Source organism: Podarcis melisellensis, assembly GCF_964234715.1.
Source record: "Podarcis melisellensis genome assembly, chromosome: 7".
NCBI classification, from domain to species: Eukaryota; Metazoa; Chordata; class Lepidosauria; order Squamata; family Lacertidae; genus Podarcis; species Podarcis melisellensis.
Genome location: NC_138539.1, coordinates 49,524,061 through 49,547,409, shown reverse-complemented (window position 1 = coordinate 49,547,409; position 23,349 = coordinate 49,524,061). Strand labels below are relative to the sequence as shown.

General features: G+C 41.9%; 1 protein-coding gene across 5 annotated transcripts in view; it reads right to left on the bottom strand.

Annotated features, from left to right (window-relative positions):
* Positions 1-13,119, bottom strand: part of LDLRAD4 (low density lipoprotein receptor class A domain containing 4) — a 261,071-nt gene extending 247,952 nt beyond the window's left edge. For 2 of the 5 annotated variants that reach the window (XM_081919354.1, XM_081919353.1), the window contains exon 1: positions 11,276-11,556. The gene's annotated coding sequence lies outside the window, so the exon portion shown is untranslated. Of the gene's footprint in view, positions 1-10,687; positions 10,709-11,275; positions 11,557-12,588 lie in introns of those variants that run through there. The other 3 variants (XM_081919355.1, XM_081919358.1, XM_081919356.1) reach the window with 3 other exon arrangements.
* Between the last annotated feature and the right edge of the window lie 10,230 nt (positions 13,120-23,349).

Sequence of the window (23,349 nt, the reverse complement as noted above, 5' to 3'; positions counted from 1 at the left end):
GAAGGTTAGGATCCAGCGGATTCCTGGCTCATAGATACATCAAAATAACCTGCGCACCCCAACTCAACAGGGGTTCAGCTGAGGTCAAAAAAGGGGAGTTCTGGGGGCATGGTGGGGGCAGGACCAGAGGGAAAGACTCAGGCTGGATCCTAAGTCTGTTCACCTCAGTCATGTGGCCAGCAGCAGCCCTGATACTAAGTAAGGTTTGTATCTGGTGTAACTTTACATCGGACTTAACTTACACCAGCAGGCCTAGTGACACAACCATGAAATAAGGAGTCCTGAAAAGCATATTCAGACACAAGTAATTGGGAGAAAGATCCAACTTGACCATTCATTGGCAAGAATTGTGCCACATCTGGACTACTTTGATCAAAGCACTCTGTAAATTCCAATAGCCATTTCAGTATCAGCTATGATCAGTACACATATTTGGGGACTGCTGCTGGAAGAAGTTACAAGATGCTTTCAGCCAAAAATGAGGTCTCAGCTGGAAATTTTAAGTAAAAGGCATTGGTAAGAGAGCCAGTGAGTTGTTCATTCTAATACAAGAGTTTACTTTTAGGGCAAGTTCACATACAGTGGTTTTATCCATCTCCTTGAGTAGAAGGAAACCTTATGCAGTTTTCCCCAAGATCTCACATTTAAGAAGTCAGAATGAAAATTTTGTTCAATTAATGCACATACTGCAACACCTCTTACCCCAAGCTCACTGGTAAAAGAAAGGTGTCAGAGATGTTGTTCTGTAATAGCTTTCCTGTCTCTAAGTCACAGAGCTTCCCCGTGGGTAAGGGGAAAAACACAAACAATTCCCTAGTGAGAAACCAAAAGTGTACAGTGTCAGCACGACTATACCATAAAAATAGGCTTTTCTAACATATTTTGGAGAAGGCTAAGGTGGGATTTCTGCTACAGAAATAAAAAGGTGTAGCTACAACAAACAGTAATGATAGAAGCTGAAAAAGAGTAAAGAAATGCTACAGATAAAATGGATATTTGGGCAACCAGGACACCATGAAACTTCCTATTCACCCATGGAAGCCTTGTGATAATTATATTTTTAATTCATATGTATTCTATGTGACAAAACAACCCTATGTCCCATTATAGATTCCATTAAGTACTGGAAAAAATGGGCTCCAAAGCTGATATTCCCTCTGCAGTGTAAGATGTCAGAACTTTGGGATGGGGTGAGGAGATTTTACCACAGTGTAGAGGTAAGGGGTTAACTCACACACACAACACAGACACATGCTGTATGGCACAGATGCGGTCCCAATCCTCACGAAGCCCCCAGATCTGGCTTTTTTTTTTGTTTAAATAAAAAAATAAAATAAAACGAATGCATTCTCACAGTTAATAATACAAGTAGTTTGGTTCTACGGCAACCACATATTATTGTATTAAACTACAATGGCCTTGCAAGCTACTGAATAAAGTTTGCAGTATCCCAAGAGTAATATCATATATAGTACCCCAAAACAGAAGGACATCCAATTTGTCAGCTTCCTACGTTCCTACCCTTGAAGAAAGACCTCCTGATTCTCTTGCAGATTTTTAATTTTTTTGCCCGCCAGTGGTGGGGGGAGAGGATTCACATTAGCACTTTAGCAATGGTCTACAGTTAGCACTTCCACTGGGAAAGTCTATAGCAATTGTCACATTTGCCCCTCACCAGCAACCTATACAGATGTGACAGAAGAGCACAGTGCTCAAGTTACCATGGGAGCAGAACCTGGAAGAATAAGAACAGCCATGAAGGCTACCTGACCTGCCGCGTCCTTCCACACATTCCCAAAGACAACTCAGATTGCCTCACGGCACCACTCTCCATTCATCAAAAACGATACTCTGGCTCTGGACTCTGCTCTCCAGCAGGTTTGCCAAATTTCAAACCTAAGCATCTCCTCATAGTGATGTAAGATTTCTTAAGGTTATTTAATTGGTTAGATGTAAGCAGCATGATCACTTTAGCAATCATTCTAAAAATTGCTGCATTAAAAAACACGTGTTCATCTATTTTATAAAATATCGCTTACAAATATCACCAGCGCTTTTGGGGATAGGGTAGGTTATCAAACCATAAATTAATAAATAGGTGCTGATGTTACCTGACCCTGTTACAATCTGAGATGCCAGCAGATCTCTGTAGGGACACATCACAGGTTTGCACCAAATGCGAGAGCGTTTCTGTCTCAGACACTGTAATTTATTTATCCCGGCATGTAACATTAACAGACTGTCTGGATCTTGGCAAGCACAGACTTGCACTGTCATATAAACAGTCTGACAAAACCTACCGTTTCTTAAATGCATAAGTGAATAAAAAGATTTCATCAAACTCACTGCAACCCATAGCTGTGACTGGGTGTACTTGGCATGGGATGTTGCAGTGGTGGAGGGGAGGGGGCGTCGGCGCTAAGGAAAACCTGGCAAGCTATTCTCTCTCAGCTTCAGCCACGCATCCGTAAAATGGAAATAGTACTGACTTGCTGGTGGGGTTGAGCTCATTGTTATGCTTTTCAACTCCGAGGTAGCAATTTCAGGGTGCAGGGGGAGCCCCTCCACTACCTCACTGCTACTTTCAAGGGTTGGGGGAGAAGCAAAACAATGAAAAGTTTCAGCTCAGCCCTACTTGTGACTCAAATCAGAAGTCTTTCCCAGTATTATTTAAGAACATAGGAAGCTGCCTTATACCAAGTCAAGTCATTGGTCCACCTTGCTCAGTGTTGTCTACCCTGACTGACAGGATTTCAGGCAGGTGTCTCTTCCAACCGTACCTGGCGGTGCCAAGGAATGAACCTGGGACCTTCCGACTGAGATTCCTGCAACTTAGAGACATTATGCAGATTTAAAAAAATCAGAGTATATTTCACTTAATTGCTGCTTATTTCAAAGGGCAAAGAGAGTATGCAGGATACAAAAGTCATATCTGAACACTGGAAACCCTGCTCAGCCAGCCTACCACATCCACATCTAATATTTTAGCAGGCTCCACCCTTTTTAAAAAAAAAACACTATTTATTTGTGGCATTAAGGGCTAGAACTTACTTGCTGTTGTTTTTAAAGGAAAGCTCAGGATACGGCATTAAGCTAGTCATGATGACTAATTTGATTCCATTGGGTCTGTTCTAAGCATGTCTAACAGCATAATCTTAACCATGTCTATGCAGCAGTAAGTCCTACTGAATGCAGCGGTGCTTACTCACAGGTAAACAGGATTAGGAGTGCAGCCTAATCCTGAATCCAGCCCATTGTTCTGTGTGTGTGTGTGTGTGAGCACACTGTGGTTGTGGGCTTGGAGAACACATCCAGCTCTGATTCCACTTCCCCACAAACAATATAAATGAGAGGCAAAAACAGAAAGACACAAAATGTTGTGTATGCAATGCTCAATCTAATTGGAAAGACTTCCATCTATCTTAAGTGCAAAAGTATAGTAATTAAAAATTAATCGTAGTCAGAGATATGCAACTTACACTCACAAACTCCCTTTTCTGAAATTCTTTTGTGTTTATGCAGATTTGTGCCAGACATTCTGCATCCTCATTAAGTGGTATCTGGCAACCTGCCCAAGTTTTAGTGGGTTCTGGGAATGCCAATATATTAACCAGAGTACTTTTCACATAACCTTTGGAGTTTTTTCCTTCTAGAAAAGTCAACCATTTGGCACAGCGTAACCATACTTCATCTAAAAAAGCTCTCCGTTGCCAATCAACACAGAAATTACCCTTCAGTTCTTCATCCTTTCCAAACCTGTAAGAACAACAAGTTCAGCAAAAGATTTACTCAAGTTGTACTTTCAAATGGGGGACATGTCATGTTGCATAGGTTTTGCAAAAGAAAAGGAATGAGACATAAGTGCTGGCATATACTCAAAAGGGATGGTTTTCATTTTCTTATATATGTGCTGGCAGATATATTACAATATAACATGCATCTTTTAAAAACCAGCCAATTTTACTACTGACATCAGTTTCTTCTATTATTATTATTATTATTATTATTATATTTATTTATTTATTTATTTATTTATTTATTTATACCCCACCCATCTGGCTGGGCTTCCCCAGCCACTCTGGGCGGCTTCCAAAAAAAATTAAAATACTATAATACATCAAACATTAAAAACTTCCCTAAACAGGGCTGCCTTCAGATGTCTTCTGAAAGTCTGGTAGTTGTTATTCTCTTTGACATCTGGTGGGAGAGTGTTCTACAGGGAAGGAGCCACTACCGAGAAGGCCCTCTGCCTGGTTCCCTGTAACTTGGCTTCTAGCAGTGAGGGAACCACTAGAAGGCCCTCGGTGCTGGACCTCAGTGTCCGGGTAGAACGATGGGGGTGGAGATGCTCCTTCAGATATACTGGACCAAGGCCAGAATATGGATTACCCATGACACCCACCCCACCATTCAGATAACTCCCCACTCAACACTGGTAATTGAGCTGCTGGTGAATAATGCCATCTCAAGCAACTATTTTAGCTTTAGGACCAGGATGCCCTACTAGGTCTTGTTCAGTTAGAAACTTCAAATACTCCTATAAGAATTTTAAGCAATTTAACAATGCCTGTTAAGCAACACTCCAAACCATTTCCCTCAGAAAAGAAGAATTTGGACAGATCTATAGGTATCTCCAGCACTTGGCATGATTAAGCTCTACCAGCTCCTCAAGTAACCAAAATACTGAAAGCCTTACAGCAGGGCTGGACCTAGGTGTCATATACAGCCCTCCAGGCATCTCTAGCTGGCCCCCCAGGTCTCTCAGCAAGCCATATATCCTCCATGGGCCAAACTTCACTGACCCTGCTCCACAACTCCCTCCAGTTCTCTTCTTCAGCTAGATGAGTCCTTGAACTGCAATACTGCCTTGTGCTTGCCTGGATGAAGGGATGGAGATGATTACAAGCTGGATGTCAGGCTACTGTACTAAAGCAGCAGTCACATCCATTGCCTTAGCCACTGCTCCTTGCAAGGTACTCACTAGGGGATGGGACCTGTAGGCTGAAAAATGTACCCCACTCCTGCCTTACAGCGACACTGCATGATACATATGGATAATTTAGGTTGGGTCTCTGGACCGTAATAAAGATTGATTGATTGATTGATTGATTGATTGATAATTTAGGAAACAGAGGTAAAATATAAAGTACACCTGTGGCAATCAAAGGCTGTTAAGCAATAGAATCAAAACTTTTATTCAGCTGTACGCAACTACAGCTATCTTCATAGCACAGTGGAGACCCAAAAGAAAATGGTATGTGAAGCAGTGGCACCATTTGTAAGAGATATCATAAACAATAAGGCAAGTACTGCACAGACACAATCCTTTCTTTATTAAATTCTTTTTTAAAATTGTAAATAAACGTGATAACATCTTCTCTTTGGCTTTAGTGCAATTAAATCAATGGCATTAATGCTTTAGATGAACTCATACATCCCAAGCATCTCTTAACAAAATATTCATGCAGCTGGATTTATAATGCAGACGCAACTACCAACTTCTGCGGAAAGCCTAGAAAATGACATCCATCATTGCCTTGATTAATTGTTAGGGGACATTTCAGAACTAGGGAACAAGGATGGTATCAGAGGTAAGATGGCCTGTACACATTATCTCCTCTTCCTTCTATTGTGAAATCTGACCTTCTTATCCTTTCCCTCTTTTTCAGTGAATGTGTGAAACACAAGATGTTGGATGTGCCATCTGTTGATAATGTTCCTTTTTTATTAATAATAGCACAAAATGTTGCAAGCCAATTCCACATAAGTATCATACAAACATTACATTTAAAAAGCACGAATACAGATACATAAATATGTATAAAATGGTTTAACTATGTTTTAGCATCACCCTAATTATTTCCTCTTACTTGAGTGCACAAAACCTACAAGGATCTTGCATTCAGGGACAGAGGATTGTGTTCTTTCTTGTGTTGTTTATTACGAACAAGAAAAAGGTGCATCTATGTTAGAAATCTGTTACCTGGTCAATCTCCAAGGCAAACAGGCTATTCTTAGAAACAGCAATTATTTGGGGGAAAGGAGGGGAAATGTGTATAAGAACTTTTAGACAAGACAGGTTGGATTCTTAACAGCGGATGCACCAGTTCACTGGCATCAGGTCATTTAATAAACAGCTGATGTTGGCTGGGTGCCACTGGCAAATTCAACAGTTATATAGACCAAGCCTGGAATAATTGCCTGAAAACCTTTCAAAATGTGTTGTCTCCCTTGTGGATAATAACATACACGAATGATGCTACTCCCAAACCATAGGCCTTTCAAGTATAGCACTCACCCACCAAGAAGCAAATGCTATAGAAGAGGTTATACGTTATGTCAAGTGCAAATATTCCCCTTGAATTATTTTCCTTAATCTTGAATTAACACTAAAATAAAAACAATGTTAAGAAATCCAAACCGAGAACAAGAACCCACCAACAGCATACGAATGGCTTTATATACTTCCACATATGGTGCACAGTTCCAATAATATTTACACAGAAGTCAGAACGTAGATTTTAAAGAACCAGCACGCACAAAAATCAGGTAGGAAAAAAATGATAAAGCACAGGCACAACCTCAAGTACCTCCAAGCACCATGCTCAAAAGTTTAACTTTTCCAGGAATGCTACAAATCAGTCTGAAGAGAGAATATTAGAAAACCACTTCTTCATGGGACTAGCAGAGATGACCGGCAGAATCCGAGATCAGGGGAAAGAGACAGTGGAAGAGGACTGGAAGAAGTTTAAATTATATCTTAAAAACTGTTGTAAAATTGAGGAGTGTTGAGATGTCAAGGGGTAAGAAGTAGAGAAATACAGCTGTAAATATTAAGTTTAAAGAAATTTAATGAAAGGGAATCAATAGATAAACTGATTAAAGGGTTGCTAAAGAACTTTGGAATAAGGATGCAGCGAAAGGGAGGTACGGGGAAGTCGGTATATGTTTAATGTGGTGTATGTTTTTGTTTTGTAATGTGTTTGTCTTTTATTATGTGTTGGAAAAATCAATAAAAAATTAAAAAAAAAAAAAGAAAACCATTACTGTAATATGCCTTGGTGGTGAAAACACACAGCAATTGGATAAGCTGCTATGATGACTCAAAAAAACCATAAGGAAAACTAGCCTATCCTAGACATAAAGATGCCCCCTCCTTTAAAAGGCATCAAGTGGTTGGTTTGGATGGGATCAAAAGTCCCCATCTGCCTTAGAGATGGTAGTAGCTAGAATGGACATCTGCAAGAAGACCAACGACAGGAAAGCTAAGCCTCATGAGACAGAGAAGCTAAGGGGCAAAGTTTCCAAAGGCAAAGCAGAAAAACAAAAAGAAGACGACTGAGAAATGGGACTCTGATAGAAAAAACTTACAATAGAATTTGTCCTCTCGGCAATAACTAATGACAGAGAGCCCCTGTCACAATGCTGGCCCTGAAACTCTAAGGGTGAACAAGATCCAGAAGGCAGTGGGAAGGTGTCTGCATTCCATATATTGGCTTGAACTGACTAGCAGATCTGCTGTAGAGAGTTAAGGCAAGTGCTGGGCTGGGGTCGGGATGCTCTGGGCATGTTTCCTCAGCAGGGCAAGAGAGCAGCAGGGCAGCTGTGGCAGCACGCGCACTAGCTTTCACATCGCTTCATCTCATACTCTTTAAAGTTTTGGTAGCTCAGTTTTCACAGAAGCACAAATCCTGACCCTGCGGAGAAAGGGCAGGTGAGCTGAACACAGAGCCAGGCTAGACCACCTCCCTCAGGAAAGAAACAAACCCGCCAACTAAATACACAACGCGGGAAAAGGACGTTAACAGCTAAAAGCAAAGGTAAAAAGGTAAAGGGACCCCTGACCGTTAGGTCCAGTTGTGGACGACTCTGGTGTTGCGGCACTCATCTCGCTTTACTGGCCGAGGGAGCCGGCGTACAGCTTGCGGGTCATGTGGCCAGCATGACTAAGCCGCTTCTGGCGAACCAGAGCAGCGCACGGAAACGCCGTTTACCTTCCTGCCGTAGCTGTACCTATTTATCTACTTGCACTTTGACGTGCTTTCGAACTGCTAGGTTGGCAGGAGCAGGGACTGAGCAACGGGAGCTTACCCGTTGCGGGGATTCAAACCGCCGACCTTCTGATCGGCAAGCCCTAGGCTCTGTGGTTTAGACCACAGTGCCACCCACGTCCCCTAAAAGCAAAGTTACCCACACTGTAAATCTAATCAATGCCAATGTTATTGCCCTTGGAGGTCTGGGCCCCCCACCAACTTTATATTGAACTCTATATTATTAGAAGCGTATAGCACCTGATAAAAGACAGAGAGGGAGAGGGAATAAGGAAATGCCTACAAATCTACTGACCTGGGAGTCACAGCAGAATACATTGCGAAGAGATACGTCTTCATATATACAAGCATATAGGATACATTGCAGTTGAGATTTTGATACTACAGAATCTTGTGGCACACTCACAGTCAGTAACTCAATACTTTGTGCTGAAAACACCAGTACAGATATAGACGTGCAGAACATTTTGTCACTATTTCATCTGGCAACTAAGTAGGGACATTCACTAGTTTTAATATATGCTGTCTCCCATAATGTCCTGCCCAATAAACTATCCACTGTATTTCAAGCAACAGGGTAACGGCAGTGTTTACATGCTTCCAAGTACCTGAAAAACAATTGTACCATCTGCAAACAAATATAATTAGCAGCAGCGCTAACTGGAATATAAACCTTCTGTTAAATAGACAGGCTGCAATTCTATACCACTTGCCTTGACAATAAATCCCACTGAGCTCACTTACTTCTGAGTAGACATGTATAGGATTGTACTGTGATAATCACTTTGACATGTTACCCTAGCAATCAGAAATAGGAAAAAGTTGAAACCGTGCCAATTTAGAACCCTTCTCCCAAAAGCCAGTCTCTTCACTACATTAATCTATAGTTACAAGTAATCATATTCTTAGGGTTGCACTCAAAGCTACTCCTGTTCAAAATAAACAAATGTTAGTGTTCTATTAATTTCAATGGGTCTACTTTGAGTAGAATTTAGTTGACTGTAACCCCATAGATTGCAATCCTATGCACCTTACCTGGGAGTAAGTTCCATTTAATACAGTGCTGGGCTGTGTTATGTAAACATATGTAGGACTGTCAGATACTTAAATGCAAAATTAGTTCTTTGACATTATCATTCTTATACTCTGCCCATCTGCTTGGGTTGCTGCAGCCACTCTGGGCAGCTTCCAGCAGATATAAAAACTGCCTGAGATACTTCCTATGCCTTTATTTTTCAGGAGACTTGCAATTAAATTATTAATTCATATTAATAAACGCAGACACTAAAAGCAAGCAAAAGTACCCATTCTAAAGTACCGTAGTAACATTTCACAACACCTGAAGTTCCTTTCCTTACCACATTAAGGATGCAATCCTATACCCACTGACCTGTGACTAAGCTCCAGTTAAGCGATGTATGAGTTTGAGTAGACATGAATAGAACTGTACTGGAAATTGCTCAGTAAATAATTGTACCACTGGCACCACTAACTCCAAGGGACTTGTGGTCCCTCATCTCCATCCAGCCCCAGTCAGAACAGCCAATGGCAAAGGATGGTGTGAGTTGAAGTTCAACAACATACCATGTCCCCTGTCCCTGATTTACACACTGGAAGATGCACTCTGAAAAACTTTCAAGAATTAAAGGTCAAAAGTTGAAAGTAACACACATAAGACTGTTGGCTTTGGTATTAATATAACCCCACACAACACTCCATTAAAATCATTCCACTGACATAGGAAATTCATCTACCTAGACACATAAAAATCTACACCAAAGAACAGAACTCACTTTCCCAGCTCATCCCATCAGCATATGCTCTACCAAAAGGTAAAGCCAAGGTAAGAACCCCCATAAAAGAAATGTGGGGGGAAGCACAAGCCAATTCTGCAAGTACTGACATTCCCTAAGTACAGACTTCTCAGTGGATGCTTATCATCTGAGTCTCTCTTTTAAAAAGTTGCATGTATAATTCCTTTGATAGTTTACAGCAGGCAGCCACTTCTATAACAATCTCTTGGGACATCTCTGGACCACAGAACCATTTGATGCATCCATATTTTTACTGTCTGACATGCAAAATTAAGCATTCCCAACAACAACATGCACAGTTTAAAAAAAAAAATGTTTCCAAGTATTAGCTTTAAAACAATTCCTCAACCTGCCTCATCTCTCTATTACGTTTCATAGATATTAAGTGGTCCCGCAATAAAAAGCTTTGCTTTGCAGTGACATGAGACGTTGCGGCACCAGCTTAAACTGTATCTAGATTTCCAAAGCAGCTCCTTCAAAACCACAGGCGCAAATCAGGAAATGCATATGAACCACTTTCCAGCTTTATCCTCAGCTGGGAAGATTCCCCAACAAAACAATGTACAGTACCTAGGTGAAACCTTAATGCACAGAGAACCATCCAAAAAGCCCTGTCAGGGAAGACAAAAAAGAATCACTTGATTTAAGAAAGAAAGAAAGAAAGAAAGAAAGAAAGAAAGAAAGAAAGAAAGAAAGAAAGAAAGAAAGAAAGAAAGAAAGAAAGAAAGAAAGAAAGAAAGAGTGATGCCAGGGTGGTTAACTACATGTCACAGCTTGTAACCAAACCCCTGGCTGACAAGGTAAGAGGAATACAGTACCAACGGATGGGAGGGAAGCCCTGATAGAATTTCGTTCCCAGTTTGCTACTTTCATTTCAGCTCCGGCAAGACAGATGCCTCCTTCCTCCTGGATGGATATTACGCCAATCCGGGAAAGGACCCACTGGAATGTGCAGTCCGGATATGGATGTGTGTGCGTGCGCGCGTGCCATATGAACAACCCAAACGTCTCGGCTGTGTGCGTGTGCGGGCAGTCCCCGTCTAACGTGTGTGCTTCTGTTCACATGAGGCGTGCGGTACATGCATCCAGCCACACACTCGCCGCTCCTGCACGCACTTTGCCTGCGTGCCAAAGACACAAAGGAGAGGGGGAGAGAGAGAGAGGAGAGAAGCACCTTCTGTTCTGGGGCAACCCCCGAGAAGAGTGCCCGTGTCCCTTTAAGAGCCGCAGACCTTCAACTTGGGCCTCTCCTCACTTTGTCAGACACTTTCTGGCTGTCTAGGTGGTGCTGGAGGAACTCCTTCAAGCGCGGGGACTCCCCCTTTCCCTGCGCGCGCGGCGGCGGCGGCGGCATCTCCGCTTGCCCAGCCAAGGACGGGAGAGCCCGGCAGGTTGTCCGCGCACACTCACCTTTCCTGCAAGCCCTACATCTCGCCCCTGAGGCGCCGGCAGGGGGGCTTTCCTTATGCAGAGCAGGAGAGGTCCTTTTTATCCTGCCCCCTCCCCGCTCTGTCTGTCTCCGGCAGGGCAGATCTGCGCGCTGAGGCTGCGTCTGCTTCCAACTCATTCCCAGTCTCTCCTCCTCCTCCTCCTCCTTTCCCCTCCTCCTCCTCCTCCCCCTCCTCTGGCTGCTGCCTGTCTGCAGCTAGTCTGGCTCTTAGTGACAGCAGGCAAAGAACGGGGGAGACGGGGAAGGAAGGGAGACGGGGGCGTGCGGCCGGGCGCGAGCACGCGCGCGGGCGCCGGAGAGGAGGGGGAGGGGAAGGAGAAGCTTCCTGCCCAGCCCCGAGCGCGGCGATTCGCAGGCTATACTGACACCTGCCGGGCTGGATGTGTCAACGGCAGGCTAGGCAAAAAGTTGCATTAGCTGAAATCCCAAACTCTACGAGAAAATCGTTTTTCTCTCTCCTCCCCCCTTTTGTTTGCACTACCAGTTTCCCGTTTTCTTGATTTAGCATAAATGGTGGTGGCTGTTGTATTTATATGCCACCCATCTGACTGCGTTGCCCCCATGGGCGTAGCCAAGGGGGGCAGGGGGCAGCTTCCTCCCCCCCAAAAAAAATCAATCAAAATCAATACAAATCTGAGGTTCTGCCCCCTCCCTTAACAAAAGTCCTGGGTGGCTTCTAACAAAGTAAAACACCACCCACAGTAAAACATCCAACATTAAAAAAATTCCCAATACAGGGCTACCTTCAGATGTCATAGAAGAGTCAGACAGTTGTTTATCTCCTTGACGCTTTCCACAAGGCAGGTGCCACTGCCAAGAAGGCCCTCTGCCCGGTTCCCTGTAACTTAGCTTCTTGCAACAAGGGAACCATCAGAAGGTCCAGGGCTGAAGGATGTGGGTGGATATGCCCCCTTCAGGTTATTGATCTTTACAGACCTCAAGCTTTTATTATTTGGGGTTGTGTGTTTTTTGGCTTACTTATGGCCCACCCTTCACCCTAAAGCCCCAGGGCAGATTACAGCCTTAAGAGCAATACGGATATCAATTAAAAACAACATACAACCACAAAAGCAAGGCAGGCCCTCAAAGGGGAAGAGGCAGCAGCTGTATAATGAAGGCGCCAGGATGGAGTCCCAAGGCTTAGGCTTCACCATGGAGAAGGCCATCTCCCACTGGGCTGCCAAAGCCACCACCCAGAGTCCATAGAGAAGGAGGCGGTGTGTCAGATATTTGTTGCCTGAGCTATTTTGGACTTTCCAGCAAAATAGTTTACCTGAGCTATTTTGGAGAGCCAGTGTGGTGTAGTGGTTAAGAGCGGTAGTCTCGTAATCTGGGGAACCGGGTTTGCTTCCCCGCTCCTCCACATGCAGCTGCTGGGTGACCTTGGGCCAGTCACACTTCTTTGAAGTCTCTCAGCCCCACTCACCTCACAGAGTGTTTGTTGTGGGGGAGGAAGGGAAAGGAGAATGTGAGCCGCTTTGAGACTCCTTCAGGTAGTGATAAAGCGGGATATCAAATCCAAACTTTTCTTTCAGCACCAACATGAGCACCCTGAATTGGGCATGGAAATGAACTGGGATTTCTATGCCTCTTTCTTTTCTGTCAAGGACAGTGCTGCATTACTCAGTGGGCAGGCTAAGCCAGCACTTCAGGCACTGGCGAAGCAGGGGCACCAAAAAAATAGATTTTTAAAAAATGATTTGACATTTGATATTTCAAAGAAAGCAACCAAGTAGTCATCGTGGGGAAAATAAGACCTTTGTTAGAGTCTCTCCATTTTTCTGTACTCTTTTGTATTACTTATCTCACCCAAACCAGGGGCTGTCCTCCTAACCTGGATCAATATAAAGTGATCTTAATCGTGTGCTACAATAAATCTGTTTTATTTTAACATTTTATTTTCTGGTTTAGTATTCAGTACTTAGAGCCTCTATAGGTCTTAATCCTATATAGGAACCCAAGGTGGTTCTCCCCCCCCCCCCATATTATGCTCACAACAACTCTCTGAGGTAGTCGAAACAAAATAAAAAAATTCCTTCCAGTAGCAGCTTAGAAACCAATTAAGTTTGTTCTTGGTATGAGCTTTTGTGTGCATGCACACTTCTTCAGATACACTGAAACAGAAGTCCCCAGACCCCTATATATAGTGAGAAGGTGGGGAGGGGTATTGCTCAGAAGGGTGGTGGGAATGGGTGTGGTAAACCTGTTGAGGACTGTTAACGACTGCAATTGGTCTTACAGGAAAAAGCAAGTGGTATAAGGAGATAAGAGTCCAATGTTTCTATTCAGACCAGGTTTCTCCATGGTTTTAAGTTTGGTAATAAGTTGCAATTCAGCAACTTCTCTTTCCACTCTATTTCTGAAATTCTTTTGTAATAAGACAGCTACTTTGAGATCTTGTATAGGATGTCCTGGGAGACTGAAGTGTTCTCCTACTGGTTTCTCTGTCTTGTGATTCCTGATATCAGATTTATGTCCATTTTTCCTTTGCCGTAGGGTTTGGCCTACCTCTGAGGTAGGTTAGGCTGAGAGACAACGATTGGTTCAAGGTGAACTTTTTGGCTGAGTCGTAATTTGAACTCTGGTCTCCCAAGTTCCTAGTCCAATACTCTACAATTACGCTACACTGGTGTGTCGTCATAATAGAGCTTGAACGAAAACGCTAAGGTTCCCAAACAGCTTTTTAACAAACTGTAAGGGAATAGCCAATAACAAACTCAAAAGGACTGAGTAGGTATATTTTTATTCACAAAAGTAATACTAGGGTGCCAAATAAAATAACGAGAGTCCTGTTTAGCAGGTTAATGAGAAAATATTTCACAAGGGTTAGCTTGAATTCTTTTTTCACCTATCGGCCATCTCCACATAGCAACAACACGCCACTTTCAGAAAATTCTTCCAAGTCTTCATTTACCACGAACTGAAACCCATATCCCTCTAAGAAGCATGTTCACATTCTGCATGCCAGAGTACGACTATGTGGTTATCATATAAATATTACCTCATAATTATTTTTACTACATTAAAGTTTATTTTAATGTATGATGATTTAGATGAGATTATTCAGTGTACATTAGAACATAATTTGGAATATGACTTCTGCTGCTTGTTTGTGTGTATGTTTATAATACAAGGGCAGGGAATCACTTTATACATTAATAGAAACTACTGACCGCTACACACGTTTGCTCTACCATTCTCCCAAAGTGTACAGTATTGCACAATCCACTGTATGCAGCAAATCCCAATGACATAATTGCATTTGTAATTGCATATAATTTCTCAAGGTCTTTGGGGAGATGTAATTTTATTTTTATTTTTTGGTCCCTACTGCCATTTGATTTGACAGTTGGATATGATTTATGGGCTTTGTGGGGAGGGTTTATATATTGCTTATTGCAATTTAAAAATGTTTGCTATACACCACCCTGGGATCCTTGGATGAAGAAAGGTTATAAAAAATTGAAATAAATAAACAAATATGTTCCAATCCCTGAGACAGTTTGAACACTTTCAGGGCTTACATCAGTTATTCTTAAAGTTACAGTACTCACTTGGGAAAAGGAAGAAACAGATCAACAAAGCCAGACAAGTTCCCAGGAGTCAAATATTACAGAAAATAGAAAATAACAGAAGCCTGCTCTTGTTACCTATATATGTAAACTAAGACCCCTCAGCACATCTTCAAGCATCCATAGTCCATCCTAGAAACCATACCAAACGACTACAAAATGTTGTGCAATGTTGGATTTCTGGGTGATACCTATGACACCCCCCTATTTGAAAATCAATTACTCAGTTTGGGGGCCCCCACAACATTATTATTTATTATTATTTATTAAATTTGTATACAGCCCTATACCGAGGGTCTCATCCCTTTATCACAGGATAAAATCACGATATAAAAACACAGAACACATGATCAAAATAAAAACAAGAACAACCCAGTTGCTTTACAACTTAAATGCAAAATTTGCATATTCAAATATTAAGCGAATTTATAAAATGCAGGGTTTGTGCTACCAAGCCGTAGAAAACAACTACAAAACCTTGGCACCAGTTTGGAAGGGATTCAAAATTTCAGGGCTTGAAGAAGAAGAAGAAGAAGAAGAAGAAGAAGAAGAAGAAGAAGAAGAAGAAGAAGAAGAAGAAGAAGAGTAGTAGTAGTAGTAGTAGTAGTAGTAGTAGTTTGGATTTGATATCCTGCTTTATCACTACCCAAGGAATCTCAAAGCGGCTAACATTCTCCTTTCCCTTCCTCCCTCACAACAAACACTCTGTGAGGTGAGTGGGGCAGAGAGACTTAAAAGAAGTATGACTAGCCCAAGGCATAGCTGTCAACCTTCCCTTTTTTTGCGGGAAATTCCCTTATTCCAGCACCGTTTCCTGCTACTTCCCACGGCTATCCCAGATTGTTAGATATCCCGTAGACTGTCCCCGGGACAGGTGAGGCTGCTGATCCCTTATTTTCAAATATGAAAGTTGACAGCTATGGCCCAAGGTTACCCAGCAGCTGCATGTGGAGGAGTGGAGACGTGAACCCGGTTCACCAGATTATGAGACTACCGCTCTTAACCACTACACCACGCTGGCTCCTATTGTAGTCAATGAAGCCACTTTCCTGATTTCTATAGCTTCTTGTTGTTTATCCCACATCATCATCATCCCCTTATACTTGACCAGCTTGGGCGGGGGGACCATGAACCCTGCAAGCCACTCCTGGAGTCTGGAGTCTTGCAGTACTGCCTTTCCTTATCATTTCCAGCTGAGGGCACATTTGCCGTTGCTGAGACCACTGGCTTTCATTTGTTGTCATTCACTGCAGTCAGCTTGAATAGGAGCATCCTAAAATTGCAAGCTGCATCTCCTGGCAATTTGGTTCTTCTGGCGCAACTTTATATTGCTGCCCAGTGCTCCGTTTCAAAATGGTTATGGGGCTACTGAGAGAATCCGGAAGTGTGGGTGGCTGAGTTATGTATAATTAGAGCTATACTGTTATACTCAAATAATAATAAAATATAGAAAAGGATGTTTGGCCACAGTTCCCAATTTCAGTTCTAGGTGGCCTTCTCAGTTTCTTCCTCCTTAAAAAAAAAATACCCAGCATGAACTACAATACTATTCAATTGCCATTGCTTCTTTTACATTCATAACTGTGTCTGTGTCTGTTAAAATAAATGATTTTTTAAATTTAAAAACTGCATTAGCAAGATTCCAGTTGCCCTTTGCTTTTATTTGCATGTGTGTGTGCATATACATATTTCTATCTATATCTACCTATCTATCTCATGATACAACAGCTAGAGCTGAAGTGCAAATCACTCCTTTAACTAAGACTTGTGAGAAAAGTAAAAGTTGGCTGGTACAACATAGATTACTACCATCCTTGCATACATTCTCATACACTTGTCACTGTGGTTGTCACCTGACAATAATACACTATTGAATACATACTGTAGGGGAGGTTCAATGTTTACCTTGAATTGTTAGCACATGTCATTCCAAATGTTTCCATTCCTGCTGTTCACTGCAAGTTCTCCGTAACTATGAATTAGTGCCCGAGTTTGATTTTTCCTGCTCCCTCTCAGTCCCTTTTCCTTTTGTGTTGTGTCTCTTCATTTGTGAGCCTGAGGGCAGAGACTGTCTCATTAATATTGGTATGCTGTTCTGGGACTCTTTTTTTTTTTTTTGCTGAAGAGCAGGATTAAAATGCCAATAATAATTCCTTTATAGATACAGAATCTGAGCATTACTGTCCCATTATACTGCTTTCATTAAATATATTTCAAGTCTCTAATAATTCTTTTCCTTGTTTGTCAGAACTAAATCAATTCAATTTCATTTATAGTTTTGGATACACAAGAGTATTATTTATACAAAATGATAATGTGGAGCTATATGAGAATCATTAATTCAGGGAATCAGGAAATACTCTGCTTTTTAAAATTAGATTTCACTATTGCCTTCAAATCAAAAAGAAAGAATTGATTTAAATATAAACTAAGCAAAAGTATAATCTTTCCCACAAAACCTTCTTCCAAATCTTTTCAAATGGCAATAGAAAAATGTACAGTGTTTTAATAGCTCTTACGCATTGAAAATGTAACATGTTTATTTAGTAATGTTAAAAGAATTTTGAAATAGCAAACAGAGGGGGCACAGGGTTATTTATAATCACTTCTTCTTTTTAAACAAATATAATCATGCTTCTTTTTAAATAAAGGATCATTAATATATATATAAAATGAGCTATTTAATAGCTTCCCTCTTTCAATGATATGAAATTCACTAATGTAGGTTGGTTCTTTTACCATGTTCTCTTTTCTTTTCTTTTTTGCTGACATAATATTCTGGATTATAATGGTAATTATTGCTATTTAAAGTTTACTTATATTCCGACGTATTCTTGTAAACTGTGCAATTATGGTTTGGATGTAAAAGGAAAAATAAAAAGAATAAAAAGCTATATATTTATTCTGTGAAATTGCACTCAGGGATAAGTTCCTTGTTTGTATTCACACCATCGAACATACATTCTAAACTACACTGTTCCTTTGCCAATTACACCCACACATCTGCAGACCTCCCCATTGATGCCAGTTTCTGCTTTAGTTAGTAATATATATTAGATGTGTTGGAGATCTTGTTAGAGCAGAATGCAACCAAAACATTTTTTTAAAACTATGATTACAAATAAAATGCTATCTAGTAGAAGAAGCAGGATATGAAGGGTTTTAAAAAACATTAGGTAAAAATCCAGTACTGGGTTCAGATGTATAATATACATTTGGATCCTGATTGAGATTTCTAGCAGTTACAAAAACCTTCCATGTATTTTTGAATAATTTGCTGTTAAAAAACTTTCCTGGACCTCCCAACCATGAAGCAAGTACCGTAAAGGCAGGAATTTATTGCTGTTACAATCTCTAACACCATCTTCCCAAGAACTCTCAAGACATACTACTTAATTCATTATTCAAATAGAGGTTAACAAACAATCTAACTTTATTCTGTAGTTATCAGCAATGAAATTGGTCTATAAAAGGAAAGTCTTATTCATACACATGAAAGAAGGATGCTGAAGTTTATCGATCATCGGTTATAGTCTCAATTACATAGGGTTCATTAAACCAAGAATGTCTTCAGCCCTTCCATCCATCAGTTATAGAATATAAATTGTAGCAATGTTTTTACAAACCATACTGAGGTATGTTTCTGGCTTGGTGAAGCACATAATGAATCTCTGTTAGGGAAAGTGTTCATAGATAAATTCCTCCTTTTAAAAAATAAAAGTTTTTAGTAACAGCAAACACTTGCAGTACCAGCAAGCAAAACTTCACAGATGGCAAATTGCCTGCCATCTCTCTCATAATGTAAGCATTTAGGGCCATCCAATGATGCTGAATGTTGGAAGATTCAGGACAGGCAAAAGAAAATACACCTTTATACAGAGCATAGTTAAACAAACAGCAGCATTCACACCCACCCAAAATAGTGATGGCCATCAACTTGGATGTAGTTGGTCAAGGGAGCAGTGAACTCAAAAAGGTTGAAAACTTCTGGATTAGACAAATGCATGGAGAAAGCTTTCAACAGCTGCAACCCACAATGACGATATTCTTCCTCCACTGTTGGAGTCAGTATCCCTCTGAATCCCAGTTGCTGGGCATCAGAAGTGAGCAGTGCTGCTTTCATTATACAACACCAACCAAAAGACAATGGTGATTCAAAGTCCTCTAACACTAGTTGGTCTTCAGCTAGTGGGTCAGATCCTACAACCAGGATGTGGTCCAATCTATTATGGGTCACAACAGCTGCACTACCACCATACAAATATACGGTAAAGAAAAAAGAAGAAATGGGTCATGGGTCTTAGAAAGCTGAAGACTACTCACAACAAAGGCTTCTTCTTGATTCAGGTCCTACAAGAACTAAGGTCTGAAATTTGGCAAAAGATGCACAAATTTGGCAGCCCAGGTGAACAACAAAACAACTATTTATTCAGGAAAAAATGCAAGCATATTAAAAGCACACTATATCGTCTACTTACTGTTGCTCAAGTTCTGCATAGCAGGGATGGGAAACCTGTGGCTCTGCAGTGGTTGTGGGACTCCAGCTTCTATCAACTCTAGCCAGCATGGCCCATGGTCAGAGATGATGAAAGTTGTGGTCTCACTGGTACTGGTTGGCCAGTTGGGGACTCGTAAGATGGAATGGTAGGTTTAGCTGCACAGATTCCATGTGTCCATTCCAGGAAACAGGAAAATCTGGGACTTCTATCTACCACTCTGCCTCTGCCAGCCATCCAATTCCATCTGTTGAAGCAGAAACTAACCACAGTACAGTGGTACCTTGGGTTACAGACGCTTCAGGTTACAGACGCTTCAGGTTACAGACGCTTCAGGTTACAGACTCCACTAACCCAGAAATAGTACCTCGGGTTAAGATCTTTGCTTCAGGATGAGAACAGAAATCGCGCGGCGGCAGCAGCAACAGGAGACCCCATTAGCTAAAGTGGTACCTCAGGTTAAGAGCAGTTTCAGATTAAGAAAGGACCTCCAGAACGAATTAAGTTCTTAACCCGAGGTACCACTGTATAGGATACCCAAACCATAGCAACATTGCCTTAATAACTAATCTGTCAAGGGTGTGGCCCTTAATATAAGATTACCAGACGTCCCCGTTTCCTGGGGACAGTCCCCTGATTTACAAATCAGTCCCCATACAAAATCCATTGAAGTTGAAAAGTGCTCCCAGATTCATTGAAAAAAATCTGGCAACCTTATCTTAATAGCTTGAATTAGCACTTTGGAGGAAAAGCCCTCAACACAACATGTTAAAACCTAATTGAATTATCTATTTAAGTTCTCTGAATTTAAGAAGTTGTGCAGGAAATAACAGAGTGTGGCAGCAGCATTTCCAGGGTAATCAAGAGCTGCACTATACATTTAATGCACATTTTAAAACACGTGTCTCCCTTCAAATAATCCTCACAGAGCTATAATTCCCAGCACCCTTAACAAATCTCAATTCCTAGGATTATTTGGGGGAAGCCATGTGTTTTAAATATGCTTTGAATGCATGGTGTGGCTATAACTACCATCTTGTCTACAGGCTGCAGTTGATCTACTGGTTGCCAGCCATGGAGTCGGCGCCTATGAATTTTCTTACTGTGTAACTGACAAGCATTTGTCAAACATGCTTTGAGAGGCTGAAGGATTTGGATTATTTCTCTCCGTATGATTCATGTCGTCAAAATGCTGGATTTTGGTTTGGGTAAAGTAGCTCTATTGTGAAGCTCTATAACTGTAAGGCAAGAATTAGCAGTAGGGTCTGTTTCTTCCCTGTTCCCATGTGAGTCATTTGCTAACATGGCATCTTAGACTGGCCTGAGGCATTTTGGAAGTGGAGAGCAAACAAAATGGGTTTTAATGCACTTGTAAGAGGGCACTTCAGTTTAAAACTTTTTTTCTCCCCCCCCCCTTTGTCTTTTAGCTATTAGGTGGCTAAATGGGAACTCCTGTGGGCTTTTGTCTGCAAACCATATGAGAGCATAAAAGCTTGGAAAACTTGGAGGAATTTTGAAGCGGGTTCACACTGCTTCATTGAAAGCGTGGGTGGTTTTGAAGTTCAAATGGCTCTCGTCACCAGGAGCTAAAAACGGGGGGGGGGGGGGTTGCCAATTTGAAACAACAACAAAGGCAGCTTTAAAAGCCTAATAATGCATTGTGGTGAAAATATATGAAATTGAAGCCTGACACATGAAATTTCTCCGAAAGTTCTGTACGGAATCAATAGTGAAAAAGAGGTGGATTTGCTATTTTTTTATTTAGTCTCAAAGGTATGCTGGATCCTAGTTTGCCCGCATCTGTGTTTTTCCAATCATATCGGGCTAATATATTTCACAATACCCTTCAGAAAAGGGAGGAAAACCACTGGGGGGGAAATAGCATGAATTTTAATTCACGTCAAGTGGTACCAAGCCAAGAAATGATGCCTCGCTGGTCTTAGAAACCTTCACAGACTTTACAATGAGACGTCAATTTTTGCCTTTGAGAAAGCTAATGCAGTGCCCACCAGGACCAGCTCTACAACATTCCGGCTGCCAATCATTACAATAACCAAAGAGAGCTGTGTGTGAAATCCTGCCATTGATTTTTACATTAATCGCTGGCACACTCTGCTCTTGTGTTTTGCTCTGATGACGGCAAGCCTAATGGGCAGAGGGGGTAAGAATGAAAAGGTGCTGATCTGCAGAGGTCGGCTGGAACGGAGGACTTAGTTTATACTGCTTGTGAATCCAGGGCCTGAGAAGTATGAAACTGCCTATGAAATTATGAACCAGATTACAGTGGTACCTCAGGTTAAGTACTTAATTCGTTCTGAAGGTCCGTTCTTAACCTGAAACTGTTCTTAACCTGAAGCACCACTTTAGCTAATGGAGCCTCTCGCTGCTGCCGTGCGATTTCTGTTCTCATCCTGAAGCAAAGTTCTTAACCTGAAGCACTATTTCTGGGTTAGCGGAGTCTGTAACCTGAAGTGTATGTAACCTGAGGTACCACTGTACAAGTAAATCGTATCCTCCACTGCCACTCAAGGGAAATTCCTTGAATGCCTCAAATACAATGTAGTACACTTGGGCTAATGTGATCCAATGCATTTAGCTCAGAAACAAGGCTTCCACCCACCACCTTAATGTTCCTCATCATCTTGGTTTAGATATGCCGCTGGGGTTAACTGCCTCGCAATCCCCCACCTTCAGGAGGATGCAGCACTGTCTTGTGTTGACAGGCTCCGACAGAAGAGGAAAAAACAGAGGTGAGAAGCAAAACAGGAGGCAGCAGTGGAGGGTGCATTATTATAATATAGAACCAGGTGCCGCCTTAACAGATGGATCCGGACCCACCTGCCTGGACAGCACATGTTTCAATCACAATCATCGCACAAGGTGCAAGAATCCCACGCAGGGCTGGCCCAATACATTTTGGCACTTGAAGCGAACCACAAAATGGTGTCTCCCGCCTCCCCCCGCGGGGGCCTGGGAAACTTTATATCAGAAACAAGGGGGTGGGGAAGACCAACAGCACCTTCTATTTGCCAAGAGGCCACTGTAGAAATGGAACAGGGGTAGGGCCTGCCAAGGAGACACCACCACAGCTATAGCTGCCACCAGCAGTTGCAGCAGGCGATGCATTCCTGCGAAGCCCAATCTGCTGCCCTTGAGTGGCAGTGGAGGGTCCAATTTACTTGGAATCTGGTTCATAATTTCATAGGTAGTTTCATACTTCTCAGGCCCTGGTTGCCTCAGCTTGCCTCATGGGTGGGTTGGTCCTGGTCCCACAATTGACTGCACCACATCTCATCTTTAAAAACTCCCGAGTACAGTGGTACCTCGGGTTAAGTACTTAATCCGTTCTGGAGGTCTGTTCTTAAACTTAAGCCCCACTTTAGCTAATGGGGCCTCCTGCTGCCGCCGGAGCACGATTTCTGTTCTTATCCTGAAGCAAAGTTCTTAACCTGAAGCACTATTTCTGGGTTAACGGAGTCTGTAACCTGAAGCGTATGTAACCCGAGGTACCACTGTATAAGGTAATATTTATATGATAACCATATAGTCGTACTTTGGCCTGCAGAGGGATATGGGTTTCAGTTAGTACTGAGTCTGTCGCCAAGCCTTTACCATTAATAGCCCGCACAAATAGATTTGTCTAAGGTTACACAAGAACTAGCAGTTTCTGTTAGTTGTTATGTGTCGCTCCATCTTACAGCTGTCTGGTATGCATAGTTGCACTTTAAGTGTTTTCCCAACAACCTGTGAGCCACTTACCTGTATGCTTATCCCACAATACTGGGGGTCGGGGCAGGCCTGAAGAGCCCAACCACGTGGGAAATTCTGATTAAATGAGTCTGTTATTAATATAGAGTGTCAACTGCATCAGCATTTGCAATGTATACCATGCACATTTGACTGACAGGCTAAACCAGGTGAGATGTATCTTCAATCCTTGGTGAGTTAGGGACTTCCCCTGCTTGC